This window comes from Malaclemys terrapin, chromosome 2 (genome assembly GCF_027887155.1).
Source record: "Malaclemys terrapin pileata isolate rMalTer1 chromosome 2, rMalTer1.hap1, whole genome shotgun sequence".
Classification (NCBI taxonomy): domain Eukaryota; kingdom Metazoa; phylum Chordata; order Testudines; family Emydidae; genus Malaclemys; species Malaclemys terrapin.
The window spans coordinates 229,643,117-229,668,964 of NC_071506.1; the positions used below are offsets into that span (position 1 = coordinate 229,643,117).

The following is a 25,848-nucleotide window of genomic DNA, read 5'->3' on the forward strand; positions in this document are numbered from 1 at the left end:
GAGTGCCTGCGGCGGGGCAGGGCAAGGGGAAAGAAGGGGTGGGATGGGGAGAGGAGAGGTAGGGAGAAGGGATGTGGAAGAGAAGGGGATAGGGGAATTGGGGGGGATAGGGGAATCGTGGGGGGGGAGCCCAGCATGCGGCATCCTCTTGGCAGTAGCTGGGGCCACCCCATTAAGCAGGGCCATTGACCCCCACCCCCAACCAGACAAGCCTCACCCCCTTGAACCTGGACTACCCTGAAGAGACCTCCAAATTCCCACCCCACTGAGCCACAACAAGCTGCACCCGGTCCCCCACCCCAATGAGCCCCATCTGCCCCCCCGAAACCTCCACACCCAGACCCCCCCATTGAGCCCCAACTACCTTCACCTGGCCATCCCTGCAGAGTCCCATTGCCCCTGCACCCAGAAACCCCCAATGAGCCCCTGTGCATCCAGATCCCCCACTGAGCTGCCCACACCCAAACTGACCCACACAGAACCCTCTTACCCCAAACCTGGATCCCCCCCACACTAAGCCCCTTTACACTTGGATCCTGCTGGGCTGAGCCTCCCTGCCCACACCTGGTGCACCTGGCGCAGAGGGGCAGGGCCCCAGGGTGTTTCGGGGGGCAGGCCCAGCCCTTGCGCTGTGTCAGGATTGGGTGCAGCCTCATTGTCAAGTCCCTGTCCTGGGGGCGGGAAAGGGGAGCTGCAGGGTGATCTCCCACCTCCATGAAGCCAGTGGCCTGTGCTTCCCGCTGCCATGCTGGAGCCTCCACATTTACTTATTGACAAGTAAAATATGCAGAATTTTACAATACTGTGTGCAGAATTTATGTTTTGGTGCAGAATTCCCTCATGAGTAAAGGCTTATGATGACTGAGCGAGTGTCCTCCTTTAGAGTTTTATGTTATCCTGATCATGATTAAAGTTTGTCACATTGTAAAGCTACAGGATCAATATCTCCTATCAGAAGAAAAACAGAAATTAGAGATGAAAAGATCACAGGACCATCCCGTTCCTTCTCCTACCCCCACAGCACTTTGTCCCAGCCATTGTTAAATGACTATGGCTAGGTCTACACTTGGAGCTGGGGGTGTGATTCCCAGCTCAGGCAGACATATTTACGCTAGCTGTCATCCAGCTAGTTTGCTAAAAATAGTAGGGTAGCTGTGGTAGCACAGGTGGCAATGAGTGGTGGCACAGGCTACCCCCCAGACTCTGTACATATGGGACCTCAGTGAGTTTGTAGTCAGGGCAGCGATGCGGCCCATGCCACCGCAGCTACACTGTTATTTGAGGCATGCTGGCTCAAGGAGATAACACAAGTATGTCTACTTAAGATAGGAATCACACACCCCTCTTCACGTGTAAACATAGCCTAAAAGCCAGATTCTCAATTGGTGTAAATCAGTGTCGTTCTACTGACCTCAGTGAGGTGACACCAATTTACACCAGCTGAGGTTCTGACTCAGTCACAGAGTGAGAGGCAAGATTTTTAATCCTGTTTAATTAATGGCTTTTAACGACAGGATTTATTTTGGCTAGCTTGGCTTTGCATAGCCATGTTTACGCTGCTTAACTTCTACTTGAAATACTTGATTTTCTCTGTTTCCTGCCTCCAAATGCTTTATTTAAGCTAAGGGTGGCTGTAATTGAGAACATTCCCGGGGGGAATAGTCCCAAGAGAACAAAACCAAAGCTCTGACCTGAGAGGCAGCTCAGTAGGGATAGAGGAAGAAGCTCGAGCACTCAGTCAAATGTACGGATACAGTGCCTTATTGCCAAAGCGGTGCCACCAGGGAGCACTGCGGAAGCCTAAAGACTGGTAAGTCGTGTTCCAGAGACCTCAAGTTACAGGGTACCTTTGAGTCTGATTCCATGTCTAATGTACTTGAAGGTCTCTGATCGGATTATGCTAATGATTTGTAGCACCGTACTTTTCCTCTGCTCAGATTATATTACAAGGTTTTGGTCTAGAGATAACAAAGCTGAGTCAACAACATGACTGCAGCAAATGCTATTATCGTGTGGTGGGGATTAGATCAGCAAGAGCTGCTGAGGAAGACCCACCAATGAGTGGGCAATTTATATATACATCCACATCCACACTATAGATTTTTATATATATGTGATGGGTTGGATCATAGAAACCCCCTTGGGAACTGCCAACTGATGTGCCAAGAGTACTTCTGCCCCTGCTTTCCCTGCCAGTTTGGGACTCCAGCACCCTGTCTTGCTGAGCCAGACACACCTGTCGGCTCCAACACAGACCCAGGATATGAACCACATGCCCCAAAGCTGCAGACTTAACTGACAGCAACTTAAGAAGTGTTCCTGTCTTTAACACTCAGATGCCCAACTCCCAATAGGGTCTAAACCCCAAAAATAAATCAGTTTTACCCCGTATAAAGCTTATAAAGGGTAAACTCATAAATTGTTCACCCTCTATAACACTGATAGAGAGATATGCACAGCTGTTTGTCCCCCCAAGGTATTAATATATACTCTGGGTTAATTAATAAGTAAAAAGTGATTTTATTAGATACAGAAACTAGGATTTAAGTGGTTCCAAGTAACAGCAGACAGAACAAAAGTGAATTACCAAGTAAAATAAAATAAAACACGCAAATCTAAGTCGAATACAATAATAAAACTGAATACAGATAAAATCTCACCCTCAGAGATGTATCAATAATTTTCTTTCATAGACTGGATGCCTTCCTAGGATCCAGTCTATGAAAGAAAATCCTTTCCCCTGGTACAGCCCTTGTTCCAGCTCAGGTGGCAGCTAGGGGATTTCTCATGATGGCACCCACTTATATATCTTTTGCATAAGGCAGGACTCCTTTGTCCTTCTCTGGGTTCTCATCCCCTCCTTCTCAATGGAAAAGCACCAGGTAAAAGATAGATTCCAGTTCAGGTGACATGATCACATGTCACTGTAAGACTTCATTACCCACTTGCCAACACATACATATACAGGAAGACTTACAATTAAAACAGTCATTTGCAGTCAATTGTCCTGGTTGATGGGAGCCATCAAGATTCCAAACCACCATTAATGGCCCACACTTTGCATAATTACAATAGGCCCTCAGAGTTATATTTCATATTTCTAGTTTCAGATACAAGTGATACATTTATACAAATAGGATGAACACATTCAGTAGATTATAAGCTTTGTAATGATACCTTACAAGAGACCTTTTGCATTCCAGTTACATTATATTCAAACTCATTAGCGTATTTTCATAAAATCATATAGAGTGCAACGTCACAATACACACACACACACACACACACACACACACACAGTAGATGCCTCTTAATAGCAATTCCAATATTAACAACTTTTGCTGAATAGCAACATTTTTCTGGGCACCAATCCCATCCCATTGACTTTAATGTTAATGGGGAGTTGGCTATTGGCAACAGACATGCTACTGACTGACAACATTTTTTGGAAGAAAGTCCCTGGCTGCAGCCCCTGCAAACCAGCCTGTGGCCAGGGACCTGCCTAATGGAGGATCCCCTGCCGGAGTACTGGTGCTGTGAGCTAGAATGGTAGACTGCAGGTGGGGCAGGAGTGTCTAGGTGGGAGAGGCTGCCGCCCGGATGCCTGGGCTTTCTACCGTGAACTGGGGTGCCAGGGGCCTGCAGAGCTGAACAGTACCTCTCCCTGTGCAGTCCTGGCTAAACCCTGCACAGGCACCAGGACCCATACTCAGCATGCCCCAGTCCTTCCTTCCCTGGCTGCAGTCCTGCAGGCAGGTTTGTGGGGTTGCAGCCAAGGAAAGAATGGCTGGATGAACTGAGCACCAGCCACAGATAGGTTTGCAGGGCTGCAGCCAAGGAAGGCATGTCCCAGCACTTCCTTCCCCAGCTGCAGTTCTGCAAACCTGCCTTTTGCTTATTGGCAACTCTTGGGTAACAGCAACATTATGCTGAGAAGTGGGAGGTTGTTAATAAGTAGAATCTGATGTATTTATACACACAAAACTATGCTTAAAGAACATGATTAGGATTGCAACACACTCAAAAGCTAGGTAATGCCAGAATTAAAGTTGTGCAGTCAACCTTAATTCGCCCCCATGTGCCTCTGCATTATGGTACAGTCCTTAACTGCATGATCACATACTATTTTTCCCCTCACAAAACTCATACCTCGTTCAGTGCTCAGGATGCATGGTGCTCAATTAACGAGCAGCTATTCAATATTTTGTTTTCTCTTTGTTATTCAGTGTGTGCCCTGCCTCATTTACTGCATACTAATTAAACCCTGCTTATTCATTTCTTCATGGGCTTTTCTATGGTGCTTATCGCTTATAGTGGTGCTCCACAAGCATTGATTTCCCCAACACACCTTGAAGGGGTATTATTATCCCCATTTTACAGATGGGGATCTGAAGCATAGAGAGGTTAAGTTTGAAGTATCCACTAATTTGGGGCACCCAATTTAAGATGTCTAGGACCTAATTTTTGGAGTACTTGAACATTATATAATGTATGTTCAAAGCACAGCTCCCATGGAATTCAGTTACAGTGCTCATCAAATGAGAGCCCATTATCTCAAATCAGGCACCCAGAAAATGAGGAACACACAATTAATGATCACATGTGAAAAGGTTTGTTATAAGTGGCTTGCTTAACCACACAGGAATCTAGGGAAGAGACAGGGAAATCACCCAGTTCTACAGAGCAGTATTCATCTGCCTGTACCTTGAGACCTTCCTTTCTCTTCTTGCATATCCTATATCTCATACACCACACACCCTCCAACTTAGACAACAAATGAACCAGAGGTCCTACAGACCACAGCCTCCTTCACTACACAACCATTCGCAGAGCAAGTCAATCCTGTGCATTGCATCAGGTAGGGGTCTCATGGAAAAAAACCAGTATGTGATTGTGTAACTAAGGACTGGATCATAATGCATATGCACAAAAGGCTGAGGGGTGAACGAAGGCTTCACAGCCAGAAGGGGAAAGAGCCAGAGAAGAATGGAAGGTTAAGGAGAAGAGTAAGGGATGGGATGAGGGAGATCTGGAGATGGGGTGGAGTCACTGGAGCAAGTGAAGGGGTCAGAGTAGCTGAGAAACGTCTTCATCTGTGACAGGGAGAAGGAAGAGGGAGTTGTAGGAGGGAGGTCACATCAGTTTGCTTGCAGAAGAAATCAGTGAGGTCCTATGTGGAAAGCAAAGTGACAGGACATAGGGAGGGTTTGAGGAGTGAGTCAAAAGTTGTTGAAAAGGTGGCTAGGAATGAAGACATGGGAAGTGGTTAAGTTGGAAAAGTAGAGTTATATGACTAGAAACATGGCAGAACTGAAGGAAGAGAGGACAAATCTGTAATGAAGGAAGTCAGCTTGGTCATGGGATTTCCACCAGAGGTGCTCCACAGCACAAGTGCAGGGTGAGAGGGAGTAGATGCTGGGGATGAGCTGAGTGGACCTTGTGGTAGGAGAAAGGGGCAAAAGAGTCAAGGATGGAGGAGACCGAAGTAAAACAAACAAAAAGAAGCATTTCTTCATAGAATGCACAGTGGAACTCTTTGCCAGAGGATGTTGTGAAGGCCAAGACCATAACAGGGTTCAAAAAAGAACTAGATAAATTCATGGAGGATAGGTCCATCAATGGCTATTAGCCAGGATGGGCAGGGATGGTGTCCCTAGCCTCTGTTTGCCAGAAGCTGGGAATGGTAACAGGGGATGGATCACTTGATGATTACCTGTTCTGTTCTTTCCCTCTGGGGCACCGGGCATTGGCCACTGTCGGAAGACAGGATACTGGGCTAGATGGACCTTTGGTCTGACCCAGTATGGCCATTCTTATGAAGCATGGAAAGAGTCAACAACCATATTAATATAAGCAAAGAAAGAGAGGGCAGGGAGGAGAGCACTGGGACCAGATGAGAAATCATCAACATGGAAGTCACAGAAAGGCTGAGTTGCATGGTGTGTGTGTGGGGGGTGGGAAGATGATTGATACTGAAAGAGATCAGGTGTTTGGTCAGAGAGGGAGAGCTCCGCAACAGACATCAGAGAGTGAAGCACTTGGTGAAGACCAAGTCAAGTGAATGGGCGATTTGAACCAGGGCTGCAGGGTGAACAAAGTGGTGATAGCAAGGAAATGTGCAGCTAAGGGTTGGATGGGTCATCAACCTGGAAGCTGAAGTCACCAACACTGAATATGGGACACTGTGAGGAGGAGGAGAGAGGCCATCAGGTGTTAAGATCAGAGAGGAAGGCTGATGGGGAGGAGCTGGGTGGGCAGTAGTGATTGCAATAGGGAGGATGGGAGGAAAAAAGAGTCAGAGCTAGCGAACAGGAGCGGTTAACAGGGGAGTTTTGCAAGGGAGTTCTCCAGGTGAAGGAGGAGCGATTACGTGACCCTGGGGGGCTGTGAATCTACTGCTTCTGTGCACATGTACTGAGCATGTGTGTGCTGAGCCTAGCGGCCTGCTAGGCAAGGCTGAGAGCTTCTTAATGAGGCTGTGATCCCTAACCCTTTTAGCACCCATCAACCCTTAATCAGGGTGTGGGGCTACCTAGGGCTACTCAGGGAGACCAGGGCTTTAAAAAGCCCACTCCTAAGTGACCAGAGGAGCTAGCGAACAGGAGCAACTAACAGGGGAGTTTTGCGAGGGAGTTTACTGTGGGAGTGTGAGCAGGGGCTAGAACTCAACATACTTTAAACTTAAGAGCCAAAAATACTCCGTTGATATAAACAAAACAACAACAAAGGAACCAGCTGCAAGAGTAAAAAGAGAATGCAGGCAGAAGTCCAGCAACAGAGTGGGGGCTACCCAGTTTATTGCACCCAATGCAGCATGTATGATTACCTGCCCTGTGGGCAGGTGGCGTATATATGCATTTTGTGCAAGGAGCTTCTGGCCCTCAGAGACCATGTACAGGCTTTGGAGACCAGAGTGGCTGAACTGGAGGAGCTGAGGGAGACAGAGATGTACATAGATGAGACTTTCTGGGACAGTAGAACGGTCCTACCCCTGGTCTGACAGCCTCCGTGCTGTTGAGGAGGATGAAAGTCTCAGGGAAGAAGAGCATCTAACTGGAGCAGAGGGAAACAATCTCATAGTTGGGACCCTCCTTCCAGATGACGTTGTGGTATCCTCTCCCACTGAGGGAGGAAAATCCAGCTATTAGGAAGAGACAGGTATTAGTAGCTATTTGATCATTAGAAACACAGTTAGCTGGGTTTGTGATGACCGGAAGAAACGCATGGTGACTTGCCTGCCTGGTGCGAAGGTTGCGGATCTCTGGAGACATCTAAATAGACTTATGTGTACTGCTGGGGAGGAGCCGGTGGTTGTGGTACATGTAGGTACCAATGACATAGGGAAGGATAGGAGAGAGGTCCTGGAGGCCAAATTTAGGCTGCTAGGTAAGAGATTGAAGTCCAGGAGCTCCATGATAGAATTCTCTGAGATGCTCCCAGTTCCACGCGCAGGGCCAGTTAGGACAGACAGGCAGAACTGCAAAGAGTCTCAATGCAAAGTGGATGAGTCGATGGTGTAAGGAGGAAGGGTTTAGATTTATTAGGAACTGGGGAAACTTTTGTGAAAGGGAGAATCTATACAGGAAAGATGGGCTCCACCTAAACCAAAATGGAACCAGATTGCTGGCACTTAACATTAAAAAGATTGTAGAACAGTTTTTAAACTAAGGGCTGGGGGAAAGCCAACAGGTGGGGAGGAGCATGTGGTTCGGACATCCCTTAGGCAAGGATTTATTAATAGCGAATCTCTTTGTGCTAGTGAGGACGAGAGGATGGAAAATGATAAAATACTGGCAGGGTCTGATCAGAAACACTCAAATAAAAAAGGGTCCCATTCAATTACATCGTGTAATGGCAGACAACTAAAAAGTGACAAGTTTTTAAAGTGCTTATATACCAATGCTAGAAGTCTAAATAATAAAATGGGTGAACTAGAGTGCCTCATATTAAATGAGGATATTGATATAATAGGCAACACAGAAACTTGGTGGAAGGAGGATAATCAATGGGATACAGTAATTCCAGGGTACAAAATATATCGGAAGAACAGAACAGGTCGTGCTGGTCGGGGAGTGACATTATATGTGAAAGAAAGCATAGAATCAAATGAAGTAAAAATCATAAATCAATCAAACTGTACCATAGAATCTGTATGGATAGAAATTCCATGCTCTAATAATAAGAATATAAGGGAGGAATATATTACCGACCACCTGACCAGGATGGTGATAGTGACTGAAATACTCAAGGAGATTAGAGAGGCTATTAAAATAAAAAACTCAATAATAATAATGGGGGATTTCAATTATCCTCATTGATTGGGTACATGTCACCTCAGGACGGGATGCAGAGATAAAGTTTCTTGACACCTTAAATGACTGCTTCTTGGAGCAGCTAGTCCTGGAACCCACCAGAGGAGAGGCAATTCTTGATTTAGTCCTAAGTGGAGCACAGGATCTGGTCCAAGAAGTGAATATAGCTGGACTGCTTAGTAATAGTGACCACAATATAATTAAATTTAACCTCCCTGTAGCAAGAAAAACACCACAGCAGCCCAACATGTAGCATTTAATTTCAGATAGGGGAAGTACACAAAAATGAGGAGGTTAGTTAAACAGAAATTAAAGGGTACAGTGCCAAAAGTGAAATCCTTGCAAGCTGCGTGGAAACTTTTTAAAGACACCATATAGAGGCTCAACTTAAATGTATCCCCCAAATTAAAAAAACATAAAAAGAGAACCAAAAAAAGAGCCACAGTGGCTAAACAACAAAATAAAAGAAGCAGTGAGAGGCAAAAAGACTTCCTTTAAAAAGTGGAAGTTAAATCCTAGTGAGGAAAATAGAAATGAAATGAAATGATGGAGATATTCTATCTCCTAGAACTGGAAGGGACCTTGAAAGGTCATCAAGTCTAGCCCCCTGCCTTCACTAGCAGGACCAAGTACTGATTTTGCCCCAGATCCCTAAGTGGCCCCCTCATAGATTGAACCTGCAACCCTGGGTTTAGCAGGCTAATGCTCAAACCACAGAGCTATCACTCCCCCCCATAAGGAGCATAAACACTGGCAAATGAATACAATTAGGAAGGCCAAAAAAGAATTTGAGGAACAGTTAGCCAAAGACTCAGAAAGTAATAGCAAAAAAAAATGTTAAGTACATCAGAAGCAGGAAGCCTGCTAAACAACCAGTGGGGCCACTGGATGTTCGACGTGCTAAAGGAGGATGCAAGGACAATAAGGCCATTGCGGAGAAACTAAATGAATTCTTTGCATCGGTCTTCACAGCTGAAGATGTGAGGGAGATTCCCAAACCTGAGCCATTCTTTTTAGGTGACAGATCTGAGGAACTGTCCCAGATTGAGGTATCATTAGAGGAGGTTTTGGAACAAATTGATAAATTAAACAGCAGTAAGTCACCAGGACCAGATGGTATTCACCCAGAGTTCTGAAGGAACTCAAATGTGAAATTGCGGAACTACTAACTGTAGTCTGTAACCTATCATTTAAATCAGCGTTTGTACCAGATGACTGGAGGATAGCTAATGTGATGCCAATTTTTAAAAAGGGCTCCAGAGGTAATCCTGGCAATTATAGGCCTGTAAGCCTGACTTCAGTACTGGGCAAACTGGTTGAAACTATAATAAAGAACATTATTGTCAGACATATAGATGAACATAAATTTATTGAGGAAAAGTCAAAATGGTTTTAGTAAAGGGAAATCATGCCTCACCAATCTACTAGAATCTTTGAGGGGGTCAACAAGCATGTGGACCAAGGGGATTCAGTGGATATAGTGCACTTAGATTTTCAGAAACCTTTGACGAGGTCCCTCACTAAAGGCTCTTACGTAAAGTAAGCTGCCACGGGATAAGAGGGAAGGTGCTCTCATGGACTGGTAACTGGTTAAAAGATAGGAAACAAAGGGTAGGTATAAATGCTCAGTTTTCAGAATGGAGAGAGGTAAATAGTGGTGTCCCCCAGGGGGTCTGTTCTGGGACTAGTCCTATTCCACGTATTCATAAATGATCTGGGAAAAGGGGTAAACAGCGAGGTGGCAAAATTTGAAGATGATACAAAATTACTAAGGATAGTTAAGACCCAGGCAGACTGCAAAGAGCTACAAAAGGATTTCTCAAAACTGGGTGACTGGGCAACAAAATGGCAGATGAAATTTAATGTTGATAAATGCAAAGTAATGCACATTGGAAAGCATAATCCCAACTATACATATAAAATGATGGGGTCTAAATTAGCTGTTATCACTCAAGAAAGAGATCTTTGGAGTAATTGTGGATAGTTCTCTGAAAACATCCACTCAATGTGCAGTGGCAGTCAAAAAAGTGAACAGAATGCTGAGTATAATTAAGAAAGGGATAGATAATAGGACAGAAAATATCATGTTGCCTCTATATAAATCCATGGTATGCCCACATTTTGAATATTGTATGCAGATGTGGTCACCCCATCTCAAAAATATATATTGGAATTGGAAAAGGTTCAGAAAAGGGCAACAAAAACTTATTAGGGGTATGGAACGGCTTCTGTATGAGGAGAGATTAGTAAAACTGGGATTTTTTAGCTTGGAAAAGAGACGGCTAAGGGGAGATATGATTGAGGTCTATAAAATGGTGACGGGTGTAGAGAAAGTAGATAAGGAAGTGTTATTTACTACTTCTCATAACACAAGAACTAAGGTTCACCAAATGAAATTAATAGGCAGCAGGTTTAAAACAAATAAAAAGAAGTATTTCATCACACAATGCACAGTCAACCTATGGAACTCCTTTCTAGAGAACTAGATAAATTCATGGAGGATAGGTCCATCAATGGCTATTAGCCAGGATGGACTGGAATGGTGTCCCTAGCCTCTGTTTGCCAGAAGCTGGGAATGAGCGACTGGGGATGGATCACTTGATGATTACCTGTTCTGTTAATTCCCTCTGGGGCACCTGGCACTGGTCACTGTTGGAAGACAGGATACTGGGCTAGATGGACCCTTGGTCTGACCCAGTAAGGTCATTCTTATGTTATGTTCAGATGCAGTGTTGCTCAAAAGAGGAGAAAGAGTGGGAAGGAAGGAAGGGAAGAGAGTTTGGAAGTGACAGGAACAGGAAAGGAGAATCCAAACACCTCCCACCACAGTCTGATCCAGGGCAGAGAGTGTGAGAGAAGTAAAGACCTCCATAAGGAAGGACAGCTCAAGTGTGAGATGAAGGGATCCAGGTCTTTGTTCTAGCTTTGTTTTCTGAAATGGCAGAGATTGTTTGGCTGAAATTTTTCAAATATAGGTAGACTCCCCACACTGAAAATGTCAGTTGAGCTTAAAGATTGGCAGTTACAAACAACTAAAAACTGGGAAGTGTCAGGCAATCTTAATAACAGGTGGCGCTACCAGCCCTGCCTATAATACCTCAAGAGTATTGTGAGACTCAGAATAGGAAAAGGACTATTAAAGTCATTAGAGATAAAAATGAGAATTGCAAGAAATAAATAATAATAATAATAATAATAATAATAAAGAATTGATGCATACAGAAACCAGGCAAGGGAAAGCCCAAAGGAACTGATAATGCCATCATTCATGTACTGAGGGCAGATTACGTCAAGGTTTGGGAATGCTACTTGGGAAAAGCAGCAATGCATTTCACAGCCCACCCAGAACTTAATAGATTTTGAGGTTACTTGCTGCTAAGTATTACTAGCAAAAGTGGCACCAGTATTTTTACCACAACCATTGTTAGTGTTGTGTATTAGTTTACTGTATCTCCATTCCTGTTTACTGTATCTAATCCAGCCATAATCATCCCTATTATCAGAGTTTTGTGGGGAAAAACAAACAAGAAAAGCCTCTTTCCAGCCATTTTGTAATGCAATCATGCCAGGCTTGGGGGGGTTATTGCCAGCAGCTATTTTAGAAACAATACTTTCCAACTGAAAGTGAGAGGAGATAAAAAGAAAGCAATGAGAGGGCAAAATATTTCTTTTAATTGTGCTAAGGACCTCACCTCAGTTCACCTCAAGAAAGTTATTTGGCATACAGCTTGAGGCAGAGGTGGATTAATATATATATATATATATATATATATATATATATATATATATATGTGTGTGTGTGTGTGTGTGTGTGTGTGTGTGTGTGTGTGTGTGAGAGAGAGAGAGAGAGACAGACAGACAGACAGACCCACACAAGAATGGAACAGCTAATTAATCAGACTCCATGCTTGCTAGCTGAGTGGAATGTTGATATATTAGGCATATATATGGAAAAGCAAATGTGAAGTAAAACAAACTAAACTGGATTCTCCGAGGCAGCCGAAAATGTCAAATTTGGCATGAACTGGCTACAATGGGAGAGAGAGAAACGTTCCAGAAGAATACTACTGCATTTCTAGGGATACAAACATCTTTACTATGTATTATACATACAACATTTACTCTGTACAGAGCCTAACACAATAGGTTTGGTCTTGGCTGATCCCTAGGCACTACTATAATAAGCACAATAAATAATCATCATCTTGAAATATTAATGTGGCCTACATCTTTATGCTGCTCGCCAGGATTTACACACAACAGTAACAGTTGTTTCCACATATACCTCTTGGAGGAGAAGAGAGAAACAAGTGGTAGAGAATGATGGGTAAAACAGAAGAAATAAAGAGCTTGAAAATAGGGAACATGGAAAGGAAATGGAGAGATGAGTAAGAACTGAAAATAAGGGAAAGTGAAGTAGAGGGGTCAGAAATTCTAATGCAGATCAGGGAGGGTAATTTGGCCCTTTAAGTGAAAAGAGAGAAACAGAAGCTGAGGATATGGGCCAACAACCAGAACAGAATTATTGCAGAGCCAATGAGGATTTTAACTGAGTCCATAAACACCAAGGGAAATGACTCATGAGGCTCAAAGGCCTTATGTATTCATATTCAAGCAGCTTCAGTATTGAACTTTGATTGCTCCCCTCATCTTGCTGAGTTGTAAGCCTGTCCCTCAGTTAGTGTCTTTGTTTACTGTAACTCTAGGTCTTAAGCGAGCAAAGGATGTATGCAGCCAGTGTTGTGAGAATGAGAATGCCGATACCATGAGTGATAACTTGGCAATTCAACATACGCCAGGTGCCAAGTCATTTATTTGAGCATCTGCAGCATCGTGTATTAGGTATAAGGTATTTTCCCCAGAGCCATTTACAGAGAGGAAACCAGGTTGAGAAGTGTGCAAGGGGAACAAAAAGAATTAGGCCAAATGTCAAAAAAGCTAAAATTGAGTAATAGAAATAAAACTAACATTCTGTGGGGCAGAGAACAAGTATGGGTGAGAGAAACTGGTGGTGGGGGGAAGAACTGATGCAAAACAATTGTTTGAAGTTAGAAGTGTAACAGGAAAAATACTAATGTAATAAATATTGCAAGAATCCAGTGGAGATGACAGGCAGATGCTGAGGGATCAAAACTCTCAAAACTGAGTGTTACCACAGCAGCAGACCCCCCTGCAACCTGGACACTCTTCTACAGTCTATGACATCATATGGGGATGGTCCATGTGATTTTCTAGTTTAATATTTTGCTTAGTTACAGGGTAATTTGGTCATATAGGCCCAGATCCCCAAAGGCATTTATTAATTTCCAATCAGAGGTAAGCACCTAAATCCTTTGAGATTCTGGGCCACAGGGCTCATTTGTAGCTTTTTCACAAGCAAGGAGCTGCATTCAATTTCATTGCCCAGAAGCAGACCAAGAACTGGATATTCCTCACAGTCACAATATGGTCCGTGGTGACCGCCTTCCTGTGGGGAGAAAACAATCAAAACAAGTGAGTGTACAGAGTGGAATCAAGAATCCATCCCCTAGCTCACCTGCCTGCATGGGAGGAAGAGTAGCTGCCCTACGGAGGTTACTCTTCCTTCTTCCGTGCCATTCTATAAGATCTAGATAGCCCAAGCAGGGAATCAGTGGATCCTTATGTCCCCTTATACAGGCACTCGGCCAGACTCACTCCCTGGCCTCAGAGATATGATTTGTTCTGTGTTAAGTAGAGCTGGGCAGGAATAGGATTTGAAAATATTGCTTAATTTCATGCTTCTCTGCTTAGCAAAGAGAACATTGCAATTTTCAAAAATGCAACAAACATTTACTATTGTAATGGCATTTGTTCCAAGAATCGGTACAGACACAAAAGGCTTTACAACGACTAGAGAGACGTACCAGTTAATCAACCTGAAAATTAGTCTGCCTGGAATCTTGAACAAAACTAATCGGCATATTAACTTGATCTATAAATCTGAGTGTCAGCAATATGAGTAATTAAGTGAGCAAAAGGCAGGTTCTGTTGTAGCTGTTCCTTTCCATATAATCGGATGGAAAGTTTCTAAAAAGGCACCTACAGACATTTAAATGGTGTCACATGAAGCAGTGTGTTAATTAAACTCATGGGTATTTGAGAACAATACAGCTGAATTATGTGTGCAAATATGCACCTTCCAGTACACATGCTGATGTACACATTAAATAACTCAATTTCTTATGCATTTTGTAGAAATAAAGGGCTAGATGAGCTAAATGCAAACAGCACATTGTCCTAGGATTAGCACTGGAGGCAGAGTCATAGTTCCTCTGTGGCCCCCACCCCCTTCTCCTCTTTTTGCTCCAGGCAACTCCCTGACTCCAACGCATGGCTTGATCAGAAGGGAGACCATGGTGTATCATGGAAGATATAGTATAGCCAAGTACCCTGGCCCACAGGAGAAAATGGGGGCATGAGGTATCTGTAAGCTCAACTCCCATAAGTTACTGCAGAACCACAGGTGGGTGCAGTTTAATGTTGAACTGACCTGAAACAAAATAAGAGAATCATAGAAATGTAGGGCTGAAAGTGACCTCCAGAAGTCATCAAGTCCAGCCCCCTGCACTGAGACAGGACTGAGTAATCCTTGTCTAGAGCATCCCTGACAGGTGTTTGTCCAACCTGTTTTTAAAAACCTCCAATGATGGGAATTCCACAACCTCCCTTTGAAGACTATTCCAGTACTTAACTAGGTTATAGTTAGAAAGTTTTTCCTGATATCTAACCTAAATCTCCCTTGCTACAGATTAAGCCCATTACTTCATATTCTACCTTCAGTGGATATGGAGAACAACTGATCTCAGTCTTGTTTATAACAGCCCTTAGCCTAGTTGACAAATGTGATCCAGTCTCCTCTCAGTCTTCTTTTTAACCTTTACTCATAGGCCAGGTTTGCAAAACCTCTTATCATTTTTGTTGTTCTCTTCTATTTGTCCACATTTTTCTTAAAGTGTGGCACCCAGAATTGGACACAGTACTCCAGCGGAGGCCTGGCCAATGCTGAGTAGCATGGGACAATTACCCCCAGTCTCTTACATATGACACTCTTGTTAATACACTCCAGATTCAAATTGGCCTTTTTTGCCACTGTATCCTATTTTCGACTCATTCAATTTTTGATCCACTATAACCCCCACATCCTTTACATAAGTACAACCACCTAATTAGTTATTTCCAGTTTTGTAGAGGTACATTTGATTTTTCCTCCGTAAATGTAATACTTAGCACTTGTCTTCACCGAATTTCATCTTGTTAATTTCAAACCAATTCTCCAAGTTGTCAAGGTTGTTTTGATCTAATCCTGTCCTCCAAAGTGCTTGCAACCCCTCCCAGCACTTTGTATATAGTTTCTTTCACGGTTTCCCCTGATTAATTAGATCAACACTAATCCTACAAACAGTGATACAAGTGTTTCATCTATGGTACTAATGTGAATAAAGTTAATCATGTGTGTGTTTGCAGGATTGGGGCCTTAGTCAGTTTTTCCCTTGGTGAAAAGACATTCGTAAACATCAACGGGGGCAGAAAATATTCAATACATTATAAAATAAATATAAATTCATGACACACTAGTTAAAGGGTACTCCATCAGAAATTGGATTTTAATGGGAGTTCCTTTAAGAACTTTGCTAAAGCAAGTATAATAGTCACAGAACTCCCTTTTGAACACTACATTTCTAATTTCTTTATAGCTCCCTTTTCACATTAGAGGCAATTTAGAAGTAAAATGTGCCAGATATGGATGCATTGAGTGGTCAATCATTTTTTATTCCATTCTTCATAAGATATAGGACACTGTTGTATTAGAAGGAAGACTCTGAAGTTTAACATTAGTTACTAGGCCTGAACAAAGACTGGGAGTGGATGGTTCACTAAAAAAAGTAATTTCCCCTCTGCTGATACTCACACCTTCTTGTCAACTGTTGGAAATGGGCGATGTCCACCTTAATTGAATTGGCCTCATTAGCACTGACCCCCCACTTGGTAAGGTAACTCCCATCTTTTCATGTTCTGAGATATTTATAGTGCTTACAGTATTTTTCAATCCATGTATCTGATGAAGTGGGTTTTAGCCCAGGAAAGCTTATGCCCAAATAAATTTGTTAGTCTCTAAAGTGCCACAAGGACTTCTTATTGTTTTTGCTGATACAGACTAACACGGCTTCCACTCTGAAATTAGCTACTCTGACAGCTACATTATTAAACTTTTAGTTCAGCTTATTGGAAGCCCATATGTAAAAATTAATGTGGTTGCAAATAAAGGTCAGAATTTAATTGGCAGGATTCCATAAATTACCCCATTGACATTAATAATTCATCTCAGAAGGAAAATGCAATTGTTTTAAACCGACATAAAGAAGAAAATACTGTACGTGACCAGTAACATCGTGAAGTCGTTTGTAATTAGAGAGCTGTGCCAGAACATTGTTTGCTTTTGAAACTCATGAGTTAGAGAATGCTAGCTGAAAAGGAATCATCAATACCTTAACTATTAGAGAGGAAGGGGGTTCTTGTGGTTAAAAAATGGGTTAGGGTTCAATTCCCAACTCTACCTTAGCGGTCCTATGTGACTTTCAGCAAGCCACTTCATCTCTATTCCTCAGTTCCCCAGCTGTAAAATTAGAATAAAAATGCTTCCTTTCTCTCACCCTTAAGCTGTCTTGTCTAGCTAGGCCCTGATCCAAATGCACTCAAGCAGACCCTTAGAATTATGGGCATGGATATTGTCTCTGTGGTTTGCCAGTATACCTGTCTGGGGTTTGCCAGCTTACTAGTCTTTTCAGTACTGAGTCCTACGATTGTAAACTTTTCTGGCGAGGACTATACACACTGGACTGGAAGGGGTTACAAGGACAATACTGGGCCCAGGTAGCCCCACCCCTCCAGCCCTGCAGAGCATCTCCAACTGGAGAAAGGGTTGAAAGGGAGCAACCCTTCTCAGAAAGGGGAAGAGGATGGATCTACCCTGAAGGATTCTGCCAAGGATACTGGAGACGCCTCCCTGATGGAAATAAGATTATATGCTGACCTGTTGGGGATGATGACTTGATTGCCTTTTTCTTTTCACTTTACATTGGACTGGAAGTGGGGAAAAGACAGTGTTGACCCTCCTAGGGTCCTGGGTCAGAGCCCAGTGGTGTGGGTGGGCCCGGGCTCCCTTTCCACTGCCCACCTCACCACACCTCTGAATAAAAGAAGACCTAGACTGCAACACCTTCCCACTAGGAGGTGGCACTAGGTGCGGTAACCACTAGGCCACCTAACCCACCTAGGCCTCTATTACAGCCTGCCTCTGTATGTGCATCTTGCTCACAGAGGCCCTGGTCTCAGCTGGGGTCTCTGGGTGCTACTGTAATATAAAAACAGCAGTTAGGGACTAAGCACTCTAGGAAAAAAATACTTTGTACAGCATAATATCTTTCATCACATAATCTATATCTGTTCCTTTTAAACTTTTATTATTTACATATCACCATACAGGGACAGTAATATAAAAGCAAAATTATGACAAAAAGTGAAAAAGAAACAAATCTTGGGAACTGGAAGGCTTGCATCTAAAGAAAAACAGAATAATAAAAAAAGAGTAAATTAAAGTATCAGATGGATGAAATCTACGACATTCCTAAACTATGGTGGAGATTAGATTTTTTTTTTTTTATTACCAACATTTCTCCTAAAACTGTATCTGGTTATCCATCATTCAGTTGTTTTTAAATAGTCAATCTCTGGCATGAGATAGAATAGATCATTGTTAAACATCATCATTTTGTTTATTCCTTATATAAGGTTCAGTTCTGCAACACATACATTGAGTAGGACTTGCACTCATGCAAGTAATGCCACTGTCTTCAGGGGGACAACTTGTGTGAGTAAGGTTTGCAGAACTGTGCACATGATGCCACAGGTGGGCCCAAGACATTGGGTCAGATTCTCCTCTCACTTAAGCAGGTGTAACTCCACTGAAGTCAATGGAATTAAACTGGTAGTAGCACTGGTATAAAGAGAATCAGGCCCAATTATCTCTTCTGTGAGGAGACCATAGTCTAAACTGGACAGACACAAACACTGATATTTAATGAAGTATGAGTGGGGCTCTACCAAATTCAGGGTCTATTTTAGTCAATTTCACAGTCATAGGATTTTTAAAATTGTAAATTTCATGAGTTCAACTATTTAAATCTGAAATTTCACAGTGTTGTAATTGTAGGGGTCCTGACCCAAAAAGGAGTTGTGGGGCAGGGGGTTCACAAGGTTATTGTAGGGGAGGTTGCGGTACTGCTACCCTTACTTCTGCACTGCTGCTGGTGGCAGTGCTGCCTTCAGAGCTGGGTGGCTGGAAAGCAGCGGCTGCTGGCTGGGAGGCCAGATCTGAAAGCAGAACCACCACCGGTAGTAGCACACAAGTAAGGATGGCATGGTATGGCCACTTTTACTTCTGCACTGCTGCCTTCAGAGCTAGACACCCAGCCCACAGCCACCACTCTCCAGTCACCCAGCTCTGAAGGCAGAGCCGATTCAGCCGAAGTAAGGATGGCAATATCGCGACTCCCCTAAAATAACCTTGTGACCCCCCCCCCCCCAACCTCCTTTTGGGTCAGGACCCCTAGGGTGAGAAACACTGGTCTCCCACCATGAAATTGTATAGTATATGGTAAAAGCACACAAAAGAAAATCAGATTTCACAGGAGGAGACCATCATGGTCCGTGACGCGTTTTTCATGGCCGTGAATTTGGTAGGGCACTAAGTATGAGGTAAAGCACCAAAAGTCATATGAGATCAGTGATTGAAGGATTTAGGCAAAGAAAGAGAGGGAACATTTGGAGTATGGGAAGAGGGAAGTTATTCCATAGATAGGTTGGCATGAAAGAAAGCACAGTCAAGAGTGGGAGAAGGATTGTGACAGGATATATTACTTGACACTACATATTCCTAGTCTGCTCTGCTGGGTTTTGGAACCAGAAATGAGGTTGCACGTGCAGCTGGAGCTACTGAACTTATGAGGATGAGAATGAGCAGTAGTGTGGGAGAAATCCTGGAGGAAGGCTGAGAAGAAACTGCATAACCTGAAATTCCTTCCACCTCTCAGAAAAAGGAGATATAATACGTTCACTGATTCTGCTTTTAAATCCCAGAGCTTTACTACCCCGGGGAGAGCACAGGGCAGCATTCAGCCCAGGGAGTCACCTGGTGTAGAGTGGAAGAGTGTCTAGGCTTCTTCCTTTTATGAGGTGCATCACACTCCACCAAGGGCAAGTCTATTTTAGTGTTTTCTAGGGTTTGATATCATGCCCATCACCATGGTATCTGGTCTTGGTCTGGTGTGACATATGGGTTGGGTCCTGGCTCCCCTCTCCCTTCCTGCCCCCTTTGGGTACTGTAAAACCTCAGGGGAAACAGCTTTCAAGTTCTTGGACCAAATTCTGCATATAAATGGCCTTGCCCCCCATGACTTCAGGGGGATTTTTCTCCTTTTAACTTTGAAAAGCAACTGAAACAGTGTGCGGGAAAGAAAGTGTGGGATGAACTAAACAACATGTGTACACAACAGCCCTTCAGCTCAGAAGTCAAGGAATAGTTTTACTTATTAAAGATTAGGTAATTCTAGAACAGATGTTCTTCTGACCCTTGTTTCAACATTGACTTCATTTTAGCTTATTAAGGCCTTGGATTCTCAGAAATCTTTTTTATTTGCAGGTTTTGTTGGTGTGGGAGTTGGTTAAAGAAAAGCATTACTCTTTCCTGGTAGAGTTAACCTTTCATAGTTACACAGACTTGGGCTGAATCCTAGATCCTTGCACACTCTAAACTTCCATTAGCTTTGATCGTAATTTTTGCTGTGCTAATGATGCTAGCTTGCGGTCACCCTGTGCCTTGCTTTGCTAATCCTTTTGCAGCCATAAAAAGAAAACGTAAATTCCCAGTTTCATTCAGCAGACTAGTCCAACAGATCTCATTTCCAGTTAAAAAAAAAATTCCCAGGTTGGGAAAAAGTATTTTTCATTCTTGCCTCAAACTTTTCCCATAAATGAAAGGTGGTTTCAGTGTGGTTGAAAAAACTTTCATTCTATCTCATCTTGTTTTTTCTCTGACATACCATTTGCGATGGGTAGGTTTTCATTGATTATAAAAGGACATTTTTGTCTATATCATAGTTGTAGCCTCTTTCTATTTCAGATATTTGAGCCACTCAAATTTTAGCAAGGATCAGCTTAAGCTATTTCACAAGCATTTGATTAACAAGTGTCAGTATTCCTCGAGGTTGATCATAACTTTAGAAACTTCTTTGGAGAAGCAATATGGGTTCAATTTCTCAGTTCTGAGCTCATCAGGTGTATCTGCACTGCAAGTGAAGGTAGTACAGGTAGGCACACCTGCACTAGCTAGCCTGGGTAATAACATCAAAGAAGATGTGGTGGCACAAGCTTTAGCGTCGGCTAGCAACCAGAGTACACACCCAAGATCCCCAGAAGGCTTGTACAGTGGTTGCTAGCCCATACCAGTGTCTTCACTGATATTGCTACCCATGGTAGCTAGATTAAACCTAGTATGGGTATGCCTACCTGTGCTGCAATCACATCTTCATTACAGTTAGACATGCCCTGTGAAGCTCCCCAAAACATCACCCATATTCAAGAATTAAAGAGAATTAGGTCCCCAGGTTTTGCTCAAAGTGAATTCTGACCAGGGTTGTCCCAGCCACCACTCTAGCACAAAATCACTGACACAGACACAGCACAGTGTTACTAATGCATCATCTATTTTTCTTGCTAATGCTGATTTTGGCTCCCTGTCTAGAGCTTAACAAAGTTTGGACATTAAACTAATGTAACAGTTTAAAATATAAAATGGGAAATGATTGTAAAATAATGGCCCTTTAAAGTGCTACAAAGAAACCATGTTAGAATAGGGCTGAGCAGGGCCGGCTCCAGGCACCAGCGAAGGAAGCAGGTGCTTGGGGCGGCCAATACAAAGGGGCGGCACTCCATCCGGTATCGGGGCGGCACCTCCGGGTCTTCGGTGGGAATTTGGCGGCAGGTCCCTCAATCCCTCTCTCCCCTTTGAGCTGCCGCCGAAGAGGAAGAGAGAGAGTGAAGGATCTACCGCCGAATTGCTGCTGAAGAATGAAGCAGCATGATTGAGCTGCCACCAAAGTGCCACCGATCGGCTTTTTTTTTTTTTTTTTTTTTTTTTGCCACTTGGGGCGGCAGAAAAGCTGGAGCCGGCCCAGGGGCTGAGACTAAACTAGTGGCAAATAGGCCTCTGGCTTTTTGCACCCTATTGAGCCTATTGGTGCCTACAGAAGTTCCATGAAACTCCTGGAATTCTCACTCTGAAGTTTCTCCCTGTTCCAAGGGATTGTTTTACTCTGAGTTGCAGCGGTGTTAGGTTGTTTGTGACTTTCTGCAATCACCAATTTCCCCCTATAATGACAAGGAATCAGGGAATTTGCTCCTCCACACCCCAGTAATCTGGCTCTTGACAAAGCCACTAGGGCAATCCTTCTGAGGCTTCAGAGTAGCAGCCGTGTTAGTCTGTATCCGCAAAAAGAACAGGAGTACTTGTGGCACCTTAGAGACTAACAGATTTATTAGAGCATAAGCTTTCGTGGACTACAGCCCACTTCTTCGGATGCATATAGAGTGGAATAAATATTGAGGATATATATATACACACATACAGAGAGCATAAACAGGTGGGAGTTGCCTCTCAGAGTTGGTAAGACAACTCCCACCTGTTTATGCTCTCTGTATGTGTGTATATATATCTCCTCAATATTTATTCCACTCTATATGCATCCGAAGAAGTGGGCTGTAGTCCACGAAAGCTTATGCTCTAATAAATCTGTTAGTCTCTAAGGTGCCACAAGTACTCCTGTTCTTTCTTCTGAGGCTTGAATTCCTCTTCCATGACACAGCTACTAGCCAGAAACTTACCCAGGAAGAGGAGAGGAGAGTCTGACTAAAGGAGTTCCATGGATCTGAGGTCCCCTCAGACATTAGCACTTTTCTTGGCTGTCACAGCAGAGGCCAAGGTGGACTGAGTGGCAGTGAAGTGGGAGCGCCCCTTTTATCCTTTTGAACAAGGCAGAAGAACACTGGCAGGGCAGCATGAGGAACTTGCACTGTCCCTACACATACTCCACAATTCCTATTAATCCTGATGGGAATTTCAATGTCCTATGTAGTGCTGCTAACCTGGCATCTTTTACAAGCATTGAAAATTCACCATTAAAGAAAAAAAAACCCAATAACTAAACTATCAATGACAAAATAATCTGGCATGTCTAAAGGCTTGTCTACACAGGAACACTAGAATATACAACCCTCTAGAGTTAACTAGCGTGTTGTGCACTAACAGGCCCATGCGGACCCTCCTGGTATGCACTAAAAGTTCCTTAGTACGCATTAATGTTGTTCTGTTTCAAACAGGGCTACATTAACACGCAAGCATACACTAGAATTCACACCTCTCTAGTGTGGACAAACGCACTATGTAGACAAGCGAATGCATGTCTATAATTATGTTTTCAGTGGGTCTGTTAGTGCTGAGATATCTGGATGACATCCTGCCCCTGTTGAGGTCAACTGTTGGCTTCAATGGGGCCAGGATTTCAACCCTCGCAGGGTCTTTCCTATTCCCCACTTTGGCACCACAGTAGCTAAATGCCATGCCCTCAGGAATTTTAGTTTTTATCCTAGGAGCGTGTAAGCAGGCATTTGTTGCTGACTGCAGGATGAGATAGGGTGGGTGTTTCTTTCATTTCATTTCACCACATCACAAGCTGAACTATGCGCTCACTGTCCAGGACTAAGAGCTGAACAATAGCCTTTGCTAATTTGCCTTGAAGCTATGAACATTGCTGGCTTTGTGGCATCCTGGCAGCAAACTGAATCATGTGCAAAAATGGAAAACTCCCTGGCCTTTCTGGTGAATAGAGAGCATGCTGGGTTGTTGGCTCTGGATTTCATACAGAGACACACTATATTCAGCTCACACAGCTAGAAAAGCCCAGGAAGCCAAAAACAGTCTTAAGGATAAATGAAAATGGAGGAATTTCAATTTCAAATGTTTCCCTTGTTATTTTTTTCTTTTCATTTTTTTCAAGAGCCTGTCTCCCACGTGCACCTTTCCAAAGCACATTTAAAAGTGTTTCAAAAATGAACATTTTGGAAAACCTTTCCGAAAGCTTTTATAAATATCTGAGCACATTCAGAATGCGGCTGTCTCGTGCCTACACCCACATCCCCACAACCCCTCACGTACCAGATGGTACAGGGGCCTGCCTCATAGTCTTGCTGAGAGGCACATTTGGTAATGAAGGGCTGCAGTGTCTTGAGCGTTCAGATCCCAGAGAGAGCACAACCTCTGAGATGTGAAACAAGAAGAACATTTGCACACAAAGCATGGACTGCACGTGGCTCTGGCATTTGGGGAGGCTGGCCCAAGTGCTGGAAGCTCCCCAGGCATCCGGACCATGGCCCCAGCTCTGCCCCAGCTCGACCTCCTCCCCCGAGGCCTTGCCCATACTCCACCCCCGCTCAGATTCAGACCCCTCACCCACAGCTTGCTGAATCATTCCACCCCCCGCCCCCAAGACTCCCACCACTTGCCAAGTCCCTCTCCTCCTCCTCCCCCACCCGCTGCTCACTGAGTTGCTCTGTCCCCCTCCCCCAAAACGCCCACCACCTGCTGCGTCCCTCCTCTCCTCCACTCTATGGAGGAGGGGAGGGATTCAGTGAGCGGGGAATGCCTTGGGGTAGAAGGATGGAAAAGAGAGACTCAGCGAGCAGTGGGTGCCTTGTGGGAGAGGCGCAGCAGGGATGGGAAGAGGTGGAGCGCAGGCAGGGCCATGGGGGAAAAGTGGGAGGAGGCCTCAGGGTGGAGCACAGGCAGGGCTACCACAGCTCAGACATCTGTGCTTTCAAAGGCGGTGGGTTGGCAGCTGCGCCGCAGGGGAGGCTTAACCTCCCCTGGCCTATTATACCTGCTGCCTATGACACAAAGCAATGTATCCTGCCAGCAATTTTCAGTGTTCCTTTTCCTGTTGGTGAAGAACAGGCCTGATTACGATCTCAGTTGTGCCAGTGTAATTCAGGAGAAACCCTACTGAATTAAAGGTTTCAGGGTAGCAGCCGTGTTAGTCTGTATCCTCAAAAAAAAAAAAAAAAATCCGAAGAAGTGGGTTGTAGCCCACGAAAGCTTATGCTCTAATAAATTTGTTAGTCTCTAAGGTGCCACAAGTACTCCTGTTTTTCCTACTGAATTAAAGAGAAAATTAAACTGCACAAGTGAGATTAAAGTCAGACTGTGTCCGAACAAAACTATTTTACACCACCACCAGCTCATATCTTCATTCTATTTAGTCCTGCAGTTTGTAACATAGCTGTTTATAAAATCCAATCGCCAGGGGAATAGTTGTGATGTCACAGATTCAGCACTGAGTTCAATTGTGGTCATTAACTTGTTTGTCCTTGGTCTACTATTATGAAAAGGAAACTATTGTAAGCAAACTGAAACATATCAGGGCCTGAGAACGGCCCAACCTCTGCCAAGCAAATAAATTTCTAATTCTCAATGCATTTTAGAAAAAAAACATTTCCATGTGAAGTTACATACTTTAATTAAAGTATGTATTTTATTAACCTGAAAAAGAACCTGATTTCCATAGAAGAGATTGTGGCTTTTAAGGAAAAATCATCAGTATAACACACAAATGATGAACTCCTGTGATCTTCCATGTGCTTTTGTAGATCCAGAGGACCATGTTTTCAAACATGGCCACCAAACTTGCCCCATGTGTGTGTCTATGTTCATGTGTGTGCGCATGTACAAATTTTAAAATTTGAAATCTGGCAGTTAGATGCCTACATATCTTTTGAAGATCTAGGGCCTAGGCATTGCAGAATAACAATGGGTAAATGTACTTATGGTAAATGGTCTATGTGTGCAGTTAGACATTTAATATGTGCATAGCTGTCTGCCTGTACAAATGCAGAGTTTGTACATTGCAGTGGGTGTACATCCTATTTTGTAGGTGAAATGGAGGCACCCATTGTGACGTTGTGCAATCTATATGGTTTTATAAAAACATTATAATAAGTGAATATAATGTAACTGGAATATGCTTCATGCAAAAGGTCTCTTGTAAGGTATCATTACAAAGCTTATAATCTACTGAGTGCGATCATCCTATTTGCATAAATGTACCACTCTTGTATCTAAAACTAGAAATATGAAATATAACTCTGAGGGCCTATTGTAATTATGCAAAGTATGGGCCATTAATGGTGGTTTGGAATCTTGATGACTCCCATTAACCAGGACCATTGTCGGCAGATGGCTTTGTTTACCTGTGAGTCTTCCTGTATATGTGTGTGCTGGGAAGTGGGTAATGAAGTCTTGCAGTGACATGTGGGATCATGTCACCTGACCTGGAATCCATCTTTAACCTGGTGCTTTTCCAGTGAGGGGGGGTGGGAACCCAGAGGGACAAAGGGTTCCCGCCTTATG

At 43.5% G+C, this 25,848-nt stretch overlaps 1 protein-coding gene across 1 annotated transcript in view; it reads left to right on the top strand.

Moving 5' to 3' along the window:
- Positions 1 to 1,791: 1,791 nt before the first annotated feature.
- Positions 1,792 to 25,848, top strand: part of TMEM196 (transmembrane protein 196) — a 107,851-nt gene continuing 83,794 nt past the window's right edge. The window contains exon 1 of the mRNA XM_054018651.1: positions 1,792 to 1,810. The gene's annotated coding sequence lies outside the window, so the exon portion shown is untranslated. The remainder of the gene's footprint in view (positions 1,811 to 25,848) is intronic.